Below are 12,240 nucleotides of genomic sequence, written 5' to 3'. Positions count from 1 at the left end.
TCTCCCTCTATTGCCTGAGAGAAGGGGACAATTCAGAATGCTTCCCACCTTCACCATTGTATCTCAGAGATCTCTTTTTCCATAGCCAGCACTGTGGGAGCACCTGGAGGAATCACCAGCAGAGGGAAAGGTCCCCAAAGCCAGCTGTGACTTTTAGAGCAGAGTTGCCTGACCACCTGGTGTCCCTCTCCTGTTGGAAATGACGGCAAGGGGCCATAAAAGCCCAGCTTTCATTTTATTCCAGGCCTCTAGCTTTACATCAGCCAAAACCTCAAGCCACATCCTCTGTTGCTTCTTTGTCCTGTTCACCCAATGCCCAATTAGCACCTCATTAAAAAACACATGTGCAAAGGCATTTCCTTCTGTTGTACTACAGACCACCTGCCTACCTTGGGATGCAGTGATATCAGACAGATGGTCTTGCTCTCACACCCTATTTTCTAACTCTTCTCTATGAGACTGTCAGCAATTAGTACAGATCTCTCCTTAATTGGCAGTAGCAGCGTTGGTGGGGCTGGGAAGATGCATAAGACTGACAAGCAGACTTGAGGTTCTTTACAGTGGTCAGTTTGGTAGAGCAAAAGAATCAAATCACAGGGCTTTACAAACGTGCCCTTGGTCCTGTTTTGAGACCTGGTTCTGTGACTGAGGCCAGCATTAGCTCTGCCATTGACTGGAACAGAAAGAGATCTAATACCTTGTCATTTAGATATCTCATGGGCCCAAGTCCTGGCTTTGGAAAAAAGTAATTTGAGCTTCTCAGGGCAATAAAATTCAGGCTTGCTGCTCCATCCTCTAAAGCAAATCGCTGCCCAATCCCAAATAGTACAGCCAAGAAAAGGAATCGTCTTGATGTCAATACTCGCAGCAGTATATTCAAGGCTTTGAAGATTCAAGGCAATCATTAGCAGTAGGAAGTTAGATCAAATTAATCCGCAAGAGGTCCACTAATGCAAAGGCAGAATGAATTTTGATTTAACCTTTTCCAAGAAATGCTTTATTAAGATGTTCTGAAAGAACCTCCAGTGGCAGCGCCTCCCGTTACACCTCAGAAATTCACTCTAGCACTTCACAAACAAGGCAGCGAGTGGCCAGACCATCTCTGAGTGGTCAGAAGAGTCGATGGTTGCAGACAGAGGACTTTGCAATTTGAAAGAGATCATCCCACTTTGCAGAAGAGCTGCTATCCAGATTTTTAGACTACAGGTGCCCTTGGACACATGAAATGATGTTACGGAGTATTTGCAGACTAACTCAATCTCCTTTTTGCAGTGTGTCTGCTCCTTCATGCTGCAGGAGTCAAAGGAGAGAGGCATTTTTAGATCCTCTTGTGGGGTGAGGGGTGACAGAACAAAAGGCTGTAATCTGCACTGTTAGCTTTAACGCAATTAATTGCTTGGCTAAGGCTCAGGAGCTTAGGTTTTACACAAAGGCTTCAGAACCCAGGGTTAAAAGTATTTAGGTCCTGTCCTTTCCTCCTTTCATGATATAGAAACTGGGGCCTGGTTTCTGTTTGTGCTAATCACCCAAGGACATGTCGGTCTGTGCCCTTCTTAGCCAGCTGGAGGACCTCATCCCATTGCTTCTTCCCTCACTGCAGACTCAAAAGAAAAAGCCTGGGAAGGGAAACATGGTCTTCACAATTAAGGTGCACCAGCCCCCACCTTACAGACAATATTTATGGGGCCAAAGTGGTTGTGACTTGGAGCAATATAAATCCTGGATGGCCACCCCAAGCCTTCAGGCAGTCTCCTGTGATATCACTCGGAGTATTTTTGAGGAGCACCCACCCAGGTGGCAGGAGGACTCTTCTAATTGCCATGGAGGACTTGGGTTGTGTTACCATCCTGCCAGGTCTCCCATCTGTCTTGTCTTTGGATTTTTAGTAGCGTAGGACAGAGTTGTCCTTCACAATGCATTTGCATCTTGGCTCTGCAAGAGCTACTTTTTTCTGGAAGGAAAACAAGCGACTCTGCAGGCAGGCAAAGAGCTGTGCCCAGGTCCATTTGGCCCTCTGTTTGATAATAATGGCGGTCCATGGCATTGATGGGCCACTATATCTATACCGAGTCTACCTGCTGGCAATACAGACTGATGGTCCCTATGCCAGATGCACAAAGGACCTCATCTCTTCACAGGATCTCCCCCATGGAAGCCAGCTCTGCTCCTTCCTGTCCTGACAGCTCCCAGTGCCTCCTGAAAGTAAGACTGGAGACTCAACCTCTGCTCCTGGATTTTATTTTCCTTTTCAGCAGTGTGATGAATAGGTCCTGCTCCAAAGGCTGCTTCTGCAAGTTTAGAACAGACTTATTTTATATTAGAGGTGGGGCAAGCCCTGCTGAGAAGTATGTTTGCAGATCACAGGGAGCAGTGCACCCCTTGGCCTGAAATGATTTATTGATCTGGCTGGTATTCAAAGGGCAAAAGGGAACAGGCACAGTCTAGACCATTTTAAAATGTATTAACAAACAAACAAAAAACCCAGAACAAATGAAGAAAAACCCAACAACAGCAATGAAAGTGACCACAAAGAGAAACTACTCAGCCCAGGCTCAAGGTATGCAACGCAGGAGGCAGCACACGCTCCTGGTTCAATCTGCCTGTATCACATTTATTTTCTTGAAGTCTTCTAAATGGGAGAAACTGTCCCCATATGGTCAATAAATGACCATAAGAATCATACATGAGACCCTGAAATGTTTACACAATATGCCCTCTCTGTCTGTAATAAAGCTGAGCTACTCCATGGCATCCCGGAGGACTTCAAGGTCAAACAATCTGCCCTGCAAAAGAGGGTGAGGGAGTATGATTTCACCTGATGCAGGTGACAGTGGCACAGTGAACTTGAGCTGAAGAAGTCACCTATAAAGGAAAAGTTGTGGTGGTTGGGGCCATTATGAATTTGAGTTAAAGTTGTCATAGCGTTGGTGATAGTCGTGTGCAGCAGAGGTGGATTACTCATGACCTTGAATATCTGAGCTCCTTCTAGAGTTGGTGGACATAGAAAAGCATCTTTTGGGGTGGTGTCTGTCTCCCACCTGTCTCCAGATGTTGATCATGGATTGAGTCTGGGATTGCGGATTTAGATGGACCACTTGGCACGTACGCTGCAGTATGATGCGGTTACTGACAGTGACGGTGCGCTCCCTCGGAAGGTAGCCTAGCACTAAAATATCTTACCTGAACATGTGATGGGATCTCCATCCTCAGAGGTTTTCTAGAGTTGGCTAGACAAAGCCATGACTGACCTGACCTCATGCTGGTTTTGAAGGCTGAAGGTTGGACAAGAGATGTTCAGAGGTTCCTTCCAACAAACATTTCCATGATTAGTCCTGCCCAGGGGATTTACGATCACAAGCCAACATCATTGAGGCTCCTTCAAAGGCTTGTTTCCTCCCTGTAGGCTTCAGTGCTTCGTTATCAAAGATTGGTGAGGGCCTAAGTACAATGCAGCAGGTCCAGAGCTCAACAAGGAGGGACAGGGAGGTCTGGGTAATTCATCTGTTTTATACTGGAAAAGAAGCTGAACTTTGCATGTTCTCTCTCTTTTTTTTCTTCTCTTTTTTAAATTTTTTTTTGATATGTGGTTTCCAGTTATTTTGCATGTTCAAATTCGTGCTTAGTTTGTCGTTTCATTGAAGGGAAAAGGGCAAGCCCACAGTGAAGCAGCAGTTTTGGAGAGATCATAAGGAAAGCACCTCATACGGTGATGAAAGGATATGAGACTTCTTCAGCCTTTCTTACATAGTTGTTTGCAGTGAGGGAAAAGATTCACATTCAGCTCTGCTTGAAGGAATCTAAATCTATTTTATTACTTCCCAGAAACAATGCTTTTACTGCCTAGTGTGTCAAAGGTGAAAAAGGAGATTGAAACGTCTTCCATTAGTTCTGTTTCGCTGTGTCTGAAAGTACCAAAAAGCGCCGGTGCAACAGCTGGATCTCAGCTGCCCAACCTCATGATCTGCTTGTAGAGCCAGTAGCCTCCTGGGACCACAGTAGCAGCCTTCAGCATGGAGCAAAGAGTTGCTGTGGGCAACCCTGCAGACAGCCCGGAGGTGTAGGACGTTTGGCAAAGGAAAAAGTCCCTGCTTAAAATCCCTGGCCCAAGTCAATAAGGAGTGGCTTTGGACTTGAGATCCCCATCTCTCTAGAGAAACTCTTAACCACAGAGATCATAGGAAAAGAGGCCTTTAACCCCATGGCTGTTTTAGAGCTGCTTTGCACTGGATACTCATGCAAGCTCCGCAACAAATGAAGACTGCTCTGCACCCTCAGGACTGGATTTCACATCTCTGCTCCGGGATTTTGTACGGCACCCCTCAAAATTCAGCCAGAAGAGGACTCTGAGATGCATCCGTTGCTATGGGCACGCAAGGGGTACTTCCCTCTCGTGGCTCTCTAAGCCATGAGAAATTGGGTGTGCACTTCTGCAGAAAGCCTGTGCTTCTCCACAGAGCCTTGTGAGGACCTCTTCCTGCACACCTGCTCTCATCAACACTTTGAGTTCATCCTTGCATTTGAACCAGATTGAATGAAGTACTGTTTTTCCGCCAGCCCAGAGGCAGCCAGATAGAAGGTGTAAGGAGGGAGCAGTAATGACCCTTTTCTCAGACAAGGAGAAGGTGGAGTCCCGTGGCCTCCTGACTGCATGACATGCCTTGAACTGGTCCTACAGGGTGTCTCTATGGTAAAGGGAAGGAGTGACCGTGTCCTTGGCAGGACAGCTCGGTTAACAAGGGCCGAGCAGAACTCGGTTATGGGGGCAGAGGTGCTAAGGACCTGTGCATGTACACAGAGTCCAGTTTTCTTATTACCAAAAAGCATGACTTCATTTGCTGTTTCAGATGCCCTTTAGCATGCAAGTATGGGCAGGGCCAATGGTGCAACTGATTGACCTGAGAAGGAGCCTTTTTGGAGGAGGTTTGTTTTTCAGCTGGATCAGCTTCCTGATCTGGTTCATCGTGCAGCCACATAAACAAGAGAGCCCTCACAGGGAAAGGAGCAGTGCCAGGAAAGAAAGGTGTTGGGGTAAGCAATTACCTGCAGTAAGCATTACCTGCGGAACATCTGAGGTTTTGAAAACTCAAGCCGACTTATCCCCCATAGCCTTCTCTCCTTGCTCCCATGCAGCCCCACTTCACATCGAGGGGTGTATGCATCCGCTTAGCGCTGTCAGATCCTGTCCTGCGATCACCCTCAACCCATGCCTATCCCTGTTCATCACAAGTTGCCAGGTGCCACCTGGCAGAGGGCTGCTTGGATCCTGCCTCTGCCTGGGTGTGATTGCAGTCCAGTGTTGTGATTTATTCCGCTCCATAATAGTCAATGATCTGTGTTTTCGGAAGCAGTGAGGGAATTTGGGACGCCTTGATATTTTTTTTCTTAATTTTTTAGATAGAAAGAAATATCACGTAAGCTGGTATAAAAGTTCGGTAGGGCTGCTGTCCTCTGTCTTTGGAGCTCACACACAGGCATATTCAACTCCTCTCCTCTGATCTCAAAGGAGAGTCTGTGGCAGGGCCAAGACTTGGATTCTCATCTCCTTACTCTTCAGCCAGGGCACAAGCCACAAACCACATTTCCTTTTGTCCTGGAATTCAAGGTGAGGCTACAAAGATTCAAACCCAGGTGGACAGACACTGGTGAAAATCTTTGGTCAAATCCCACTTGACTAAAACCCAAAACTCTCGTCATCGCCCTTGCTTTAAAGCCTCTGGTTTTGTTTTGAAATGAGAAAAACACATTTGGAATTTCCTGCAGTGCATTGGGTACCCGGGTTCTCCTCCTCTTTTGCCTGTCTTATTGCTGAGTGCATTTCATGAGCCAGTTCTTTTCCTGGTATAAACTGGCAGGTTCCCATTCAGTTTAGAGAAGGCATTGATTTATTGCAGATTCATTGATTTCTCCCACAGTTCAGCATTGCAGCTTACTGTTTTTCCCCCTCTGACAGTCATTCAACCAACATTTTAAAAAATGAAACATCCAAACTTCAGAGATATCTGAGGGTCTTAAGAGATGAGAGGTAGCCTGGACCAGCACTGAACCTTGATTTTGGGCTGGTACCTGCTGTTCCATCTCTCACCTTGCAGATACCCACTCCTAATGCATTTAGTTGGCAATCGCAAGCTATAAACGGCTACACGATTAACACAAGTGGAGAAGATGCACTATGGGAGGGACCTGTGAGTCCAGCACCACTACTTGCCCCCAGGAGGGGAAGTCAGACTTTGAGGAGCAGGTTTCTGCAACATTCTTCCAGCACAGACTTGGATTTGGCATGGAGACATGGACCAGAACTGGCTTTTTGAGTGGAAAAGGTGATCTTCCTGTGCACGGACTTCATGAGGTCTTCCCTAGGAAGCAGCCAGCCCAGAAGTGATAAGTGCCTGGAATCACTCTCCACCATCCTCTGGAAGACCTTGGTCTCCCATTTGTTCCACTTAGCATTGTCCTTCACCCTTTGCTGGTTTTTACTCTCAGTTTTATTAAATCCATGGTTTTCTTTTCTTCAGCCTGCATGATTCTTAGCAAGTGCCATGTGCCTCACGGTGCAGTGCCGAAAGGCAGCAGTTTCCAGAGCATCTCCTATCAACGTGGCCGGTGAGCTGTTACGATGTCCTCCCAACAAACCTGCACCCTCACAAGCCTGGCCAACACTGGCTTTGTCTTTGTGCCGAAGTGCTGATCTTATTGTAGCTCCAGCTACTAAAAATGACCATAAAAACCAGTACAGCAGGCCTAAAACTTGAACTGAGTGTTGTGAAAAAAGGAAAGGGTTGGTGGGAGTGTGGAGAGTAGTGGTGTCCACCCATCTTGTAGAGACGGGAAGGAGACGTTCATCGGAAGAATTCCAGAGGCTGGAAGGGATGTTCGCTGTCTTTCTTGTTTTTAACTGTCATCTGATTCCTGTCCCATGCCCTGACAGATCAGGCAATTAGCTGTCAAGAGGAGTATTCAAATATGGTATCTGCTACCATGGTTCAGCAGTATCTTGTTCAGTTGAAATAAACCAGATGCAATTTAATTAGATAAGTGTCTAAACCTCGTTTCAAGAGTTGAGTTAGAGACTAAGGAGCATCAGGGTGAACAACAGACACGCCAAGGTTTTCTGGAGAGTGGGAACACGTGGCTGTTACATGTGTGATTGCTAGCAGGGCTGATAGTCCGAAGGAAAGTCCTAGCAAAAAAGAAGGTAAAAACCTGATAAAACTCTAAATTTTTTTTCAGCTATAATGAACCACTGTTCATGTTTAAAAACTCCAAATTCCCTTTTTTTCTATCTAAAAATGTTAACTTTAATTTTATGCTGGCTAGTGGAGGGAGAGCCTCCTCCTGTCCTAGGACAGATCACATAGACAGTGCCATCTGTCCCAGGTGTATCTCTGAGCCTAAGGACCTGCCAGGGGCTCTGATCCATGAGGTGACATGGACACAGCCCCACATGGATCTGTGCCATGGGGAGACAGGTCCGAGCCAGGCCAGCGTGCTTCCACGCAGGCCTGTCTCGGGATACGTGCGTCATCTGCCACTTTTGGCTAAGGCACTGAGGGACAGAGACCCAAAATATAAAAACAAAATGAAAAACCCAAAAACCTGTCCCCACAAGCATTTGGATCCTGTTCTTCTTTTCTCTCTTTTTTTCTCCCCCTTTTTTCTTTAAATTTAGTCTCTTGATGAAAGCCTTTTAGAAAGAACAGGAAACCCTAAAATTTCTTTTCTACATGCACAAATATTACATTTCAGCCATGGTGGGCAGCCTGATGCCACCCCAAAGTTAAACCTGGAAGGGGATGAAGTGAAATTCCCAGCCGTAAGCCATCAGACCTAATTTCTTTTTTTTTTTTTTTTTTCCCTTCACCCATGAATTAAAAGCTTGTCTTCCCCTGGTTTGGAAAAGGAGATGGGACATTTTGTGGGAGAAGAGAGATTTTTATGCAAACCTGTTATTAGCAAAGGCCATCAGCAATCCTTTCTCAGAGTCCTAGGTGTTGGACCTTGCCTTAAAATGGCTTGTTTTTTTAATAAATAAACCTATTTGCTAGGGAAAGGAGTTATTTTTAGTTGAGAAGCCGTGTGTATTTACCTAACTTGTGTGGGTTGCACATCTGAGTTTATGGCTCCATTGTCCCTAAAGGACCTATACCCAAGCCCAGGCTCTCTCTGGGCTTGCAGAAACCCAGAATCTCCTCCTGGTTTTCTCTCCAGAGGCTCAAGCACCATCCCCTGAGCGTCCAGCCTGCCAGGGTCTCCTCAGAGGTTGTGAGTAGCCTCAGGTGCCTTAGAAGTTAAGGGAGACAAAGGATCCAGGGCAGTCAGGATTTGCCCTACGCACCCCAGACCTCTATAAACCCATATCTTCTCCTGCTCTTTCTATCTTCTCCCTGTTTCTGTTCTCAGTCCTTGTGGCTCAGCAATGCAGGGCCAGAACACCACCCCAAATACTGTCCTGCAAACAACAAAACCGTCCCTTGTTAGCATGCTCCCAGCACAGTTTTGGCCTGAGACCGCTGTCGCTGCCCCAGTGGACGCCATCTGGGGGCCAGCATGGACCAGGGGACCTCTCGAGATGGCAGCATAGACATGACTCTTCTGGCATGTGCCTGAGGGGGAGTTCAGATTTGTGCATATGAGCCATGCTGGACTTGAAGGGCCTGAAAATGGGCTATGGTCTGTTGTATCCACTGGTATAGGTGCGTTCAGTAAGTCTTGGTCAAGCCTGTGTTTCCTCATTGCATCTGTGGTTCTGGAATGGGTCAAAAGAGCAGTGAAACCCTAGAGAGAGATGTCATCCTCCCACCCAACCCATCTACCACAGCTATCATTCAAGTCAGCAGACTATGATGGGCTTGAAGCTCTTCACAGATGGCTACTTGCCGGTTGTGCCTGAATTAGAGCTAGAAAGAGAAAGGAAATACCAATAGCTGGCCTCTGCCTGCAAAGGCTTATGGGTGAAGGGCTTCCAATCCCATTGAGAAATACTTGCTGAGCAGCTATACAGGTCTTGCAATGCACAGGAGGAATAAGTCTCAGAAGTTGTGATAGGCTTAAATGGTCCATGTGCTAGATATGGAAAGTAACATGGAGAAAAGGTGAGAAACAGTACGTAGGATGGCTAAACTGCAATGCTAATTATCAACCTTATTTCTATGCTTATTTTAACAATTTATATGACCAACATTATTCCCCCTCAGGGGGAGATCTGGAGGGTTTTGGAAGGACTAGGCATACTGGAATGAGGAAAGAAGGCTGCCTGGACCGAGCCAGGCCAGTTCTGGCAGGTTGAGTATTATCAGATGGGACACTGAAGGTGATATTTCTTCTTTTGGGTTGCGAGGGCAGTGAGTGAACAGGCAGCATGTGAAATGGGCTAGTGGTGTCAGGGTAGCCAGCTCTCTGGAGTTGTGTCATGCTAGCAATTGTCTGGTAGCACTCATGACTTTGTGACTTTCCCATTCTGCCTTGGGGTGAGTAAAGACACATTGTGACTTGGAACAGCCCCTTGGCCCATGTGTCCTTCCCCTCTAAAGTCCAGTTCCTCCAGGGCTGAGTATGCAAGGGGTGTTTTGCCTACTAAACGTTGGTGTGCAGACCAGCAAAGGTCTCTGGGTAGTAAGAAGAGGAACCTACATCCATCCGTCCCCTCTCCTCGCCCTCCCCTCATGCTGGCCAACACACAGTACCCATACACCCACAGTGAGGCTCAGATTTGCACATGCTGGTGTAGGACACACTGCGCACAACTCCACTGAGAGACACTGAAGCACTGTGTCCCCAGCTACCCATGCAAACGCCCTCGGATGCATGCAGAGCATCTTTCCCAAGAGACACGTACTCCCCCTACATTGCACAACACAGGTCAACAATGCACACCTCTTCCTACAAACATACCCCCCTATAGATCTAGACATATACATGTGCAGGTACTGATACACACATGCTCTGACAGACAGGTTTGAAATTCATCTCCAGCACCAAACACCCCCATACAGAGGCACTGGCCCTCCAAGCCTCTCTTTCTCCCCTTCCTGTCCCCAAATGCTGGGTCGTATTTTTGGTTGCTCCTCCCTGCCTGTTTCCAATCCACCAAATGTCCTTCCCGTAATAGAGTGACCACAATTGCACACCGTATTCCAAATGTGGTCTCCCTGGTGCCTTGCACGGTGCCAGAATAAGTCGGGCTGATTTATATTCCATACCCCTAGATAAACACCTCGAGACCGTGTTTGCATTTATCCAGCTGCCAAGCAGCCTCGCAGATAGTTTTAATGTGTTCTCCACATGCATGTACCACTTGCACAGGAGCTGGAATTGAGACTGGGGGGAAGGAAAGGAGGGAGGAGGCAAGGAATAGCCCTCATTGCACCCTGGGGATACAATCTGAGCAGGCATGGACCAAATATGCCTCTCCTTTCCTCTCTTTTCCACCAAAGCAACCTGCAGCGTGCTGGGATTTCTGACTAGGCTCAGGTGGGTGAGCAGAAAGAAAGGAAGAGCAAAAAGAGACGCATGTGGCACAGCCCTTTCATAAAGCACCCTGCGACTGGCCTTTCTGCCTTCAAAAGGCAGAAATGACATCGAATAGAGCGTTTGCTTGCTCCGTCCTGATTACCGTATTGGCTTGTGGTAATGACTGCAATTTCCATGCCCCAAGATTTTAGCCCTCAAGGGCTAACAAGAGCTGCAAGGCACATCTGTTCTAAAACGACGGTAATCTGTGCTCCTGTAACCACTCTGTAGTACGGTACTACTGTAAGGGAGTATTCATGACAGTCCAAGCAACAGTGAGATGACTGGGCACACTATAATAGTAACCTTCAGACACCTCAGGCACCGAGACACACACCCTGCCTCGAGGATTTTACAGTCTAGCCTTAGAAGATGGGCAAAGGTGGTCTGTGATAAAATGCCATGCAGGTGCAGAGAAGTAAATCAGGTTTTCTGACATATACATGGCAGGTCTCTACCTGTCCTATTGTGATTGATATTAGAGGAACATGCCTTTCGGTCCATTTCAACAAAGCACTGGTGATACCTAGTAAGATGGTGACCTGACATGTTTCCATGTGCTTCGTCTTCTCAAAATGCTTATTTTATGGTGGTGGTATGTCCCCTGTAGAGCTGGACGAGGAGGAGCTGCCTGCTGGCGACCTGAGTCCCTGCCCCAGCACAGCCCTGGGAAAGCACTGGGTGAAAGTAGCATTTAGCACCATCTCTCCCGACACGTGTCACTCAGAGTGAAGTTTGTGTTTCAGTGAGGGCGTTGTTGCCTCAAGCCTTGGTACTGCCTTCAGCTGAAGCTGAGGACTTGAGGGAGCTGGACTGATGGGCTGAGAAGTGAAAAACAGCCTTATAGGAACTGCATCAGGAAACTAGAGGAGGTGGCCCTTGCTGGTGCAGGGATGTTGCGGTGGAAAGGGAGGCTGAGCTTGTCCTGAGGAAGTGATGAGCTGGGTGTCTCAAGACCAAGAGATGAGAGCACAGTTACATACAGGAGCTGTGTTGGCATCTTTGTACCTGGGAAGGAAGGAAGGAAGGAAGGAAGGAAGGAAGGAAGGAAGGAAGGAAGGAAGGAAGGAAGGAAGGAAGGAAGGAAGGAAGGAAGGAAGGAAGGAAGGAAGGAAGGAAGGAAGGAAGGAAGGAAGGAAGGAAGGAAGGAAGGAAGGAAGGAAGGAAGGAAGGAAGGAAGGAAGGAAGGAAGGAAGGAAGGAAGGAAGGAAGGAAGGAAGGAAGGAAGGAAGGAAGGAAGGAAGGAAGGAAGGAAGGAAGAAGGGAAGGAAGGAATGGGTAATCTGGACAGTTTTGGAATTTCTCTTGTCCTTGGAAGTGATTGCCTCCAACATGAGATGATTTCTGAGATCTAGAGTGGAGGTAGGGAGACAGCTGGAAAACTGAGGTGTCTTTGAGAAGTACAGGTGACTCTGCTGACTGTGAGACAGCGGCATACAGGATATTGGAGTAGGATGAAGATGCATGGCCCTGTCTGAGTGCAAGGATGGCAGCAGAGCTCACAAGTGCCGCAGGCAGAGGAAGCTGTGACTGACACCGTGCTGTCCTCGTAGCCCCATCAATGCTGCAGCCTCCATTTGCTCTAGTGACACCATCTTAAAATCACTCAGGGACATGAAACTTACTGACCTCATCCTGAACATGGTTCATCTGAAGGACAGAAGCTCTCTCCCCGTTTCCAGTATAAGCTTTTTTCACTGCCAGTTTACACCTGTTTATATTTGTACCATTTTC

The 12,240-nt window shown here is 47.3% G+C and overlaps 1 protein-coding gene across 1 annotated transcript in view; it reads left to right on the top strand.

Annotated features, from left to right (window-relative positions):
* The window catches only part of PTH1R (parathyroid hormone 1 receptor), a 134,959-nt gene that overhangs the window by 69,624 nt on the left and 53,095 nt on the right, over positions 1-12,240 (top strand). The gene's annotated exons all lie outside the window — the stretch shown is intronic.

The sequence above is a fragment of the Phalacrocorax aristotelis genome, chromosome 2 (assembly GCF_949628215.1).
Source record: "Phalacrocorax aristotelis chromosome 2, bGulAri2.1, whole genome shotgun sequence".
In the NCBI taxonomy this organism is placed as follows: domain Eukaryota; kingdom Metazoa; phylum Chordata; class Aves; order Suliformes; family Phalacrocoracidae; genus Phalacrocorax; species Phalacrocorax aristotelis.
This window is presented reverse-complemented; position numbering and strand designations above follow the sequence as displayed.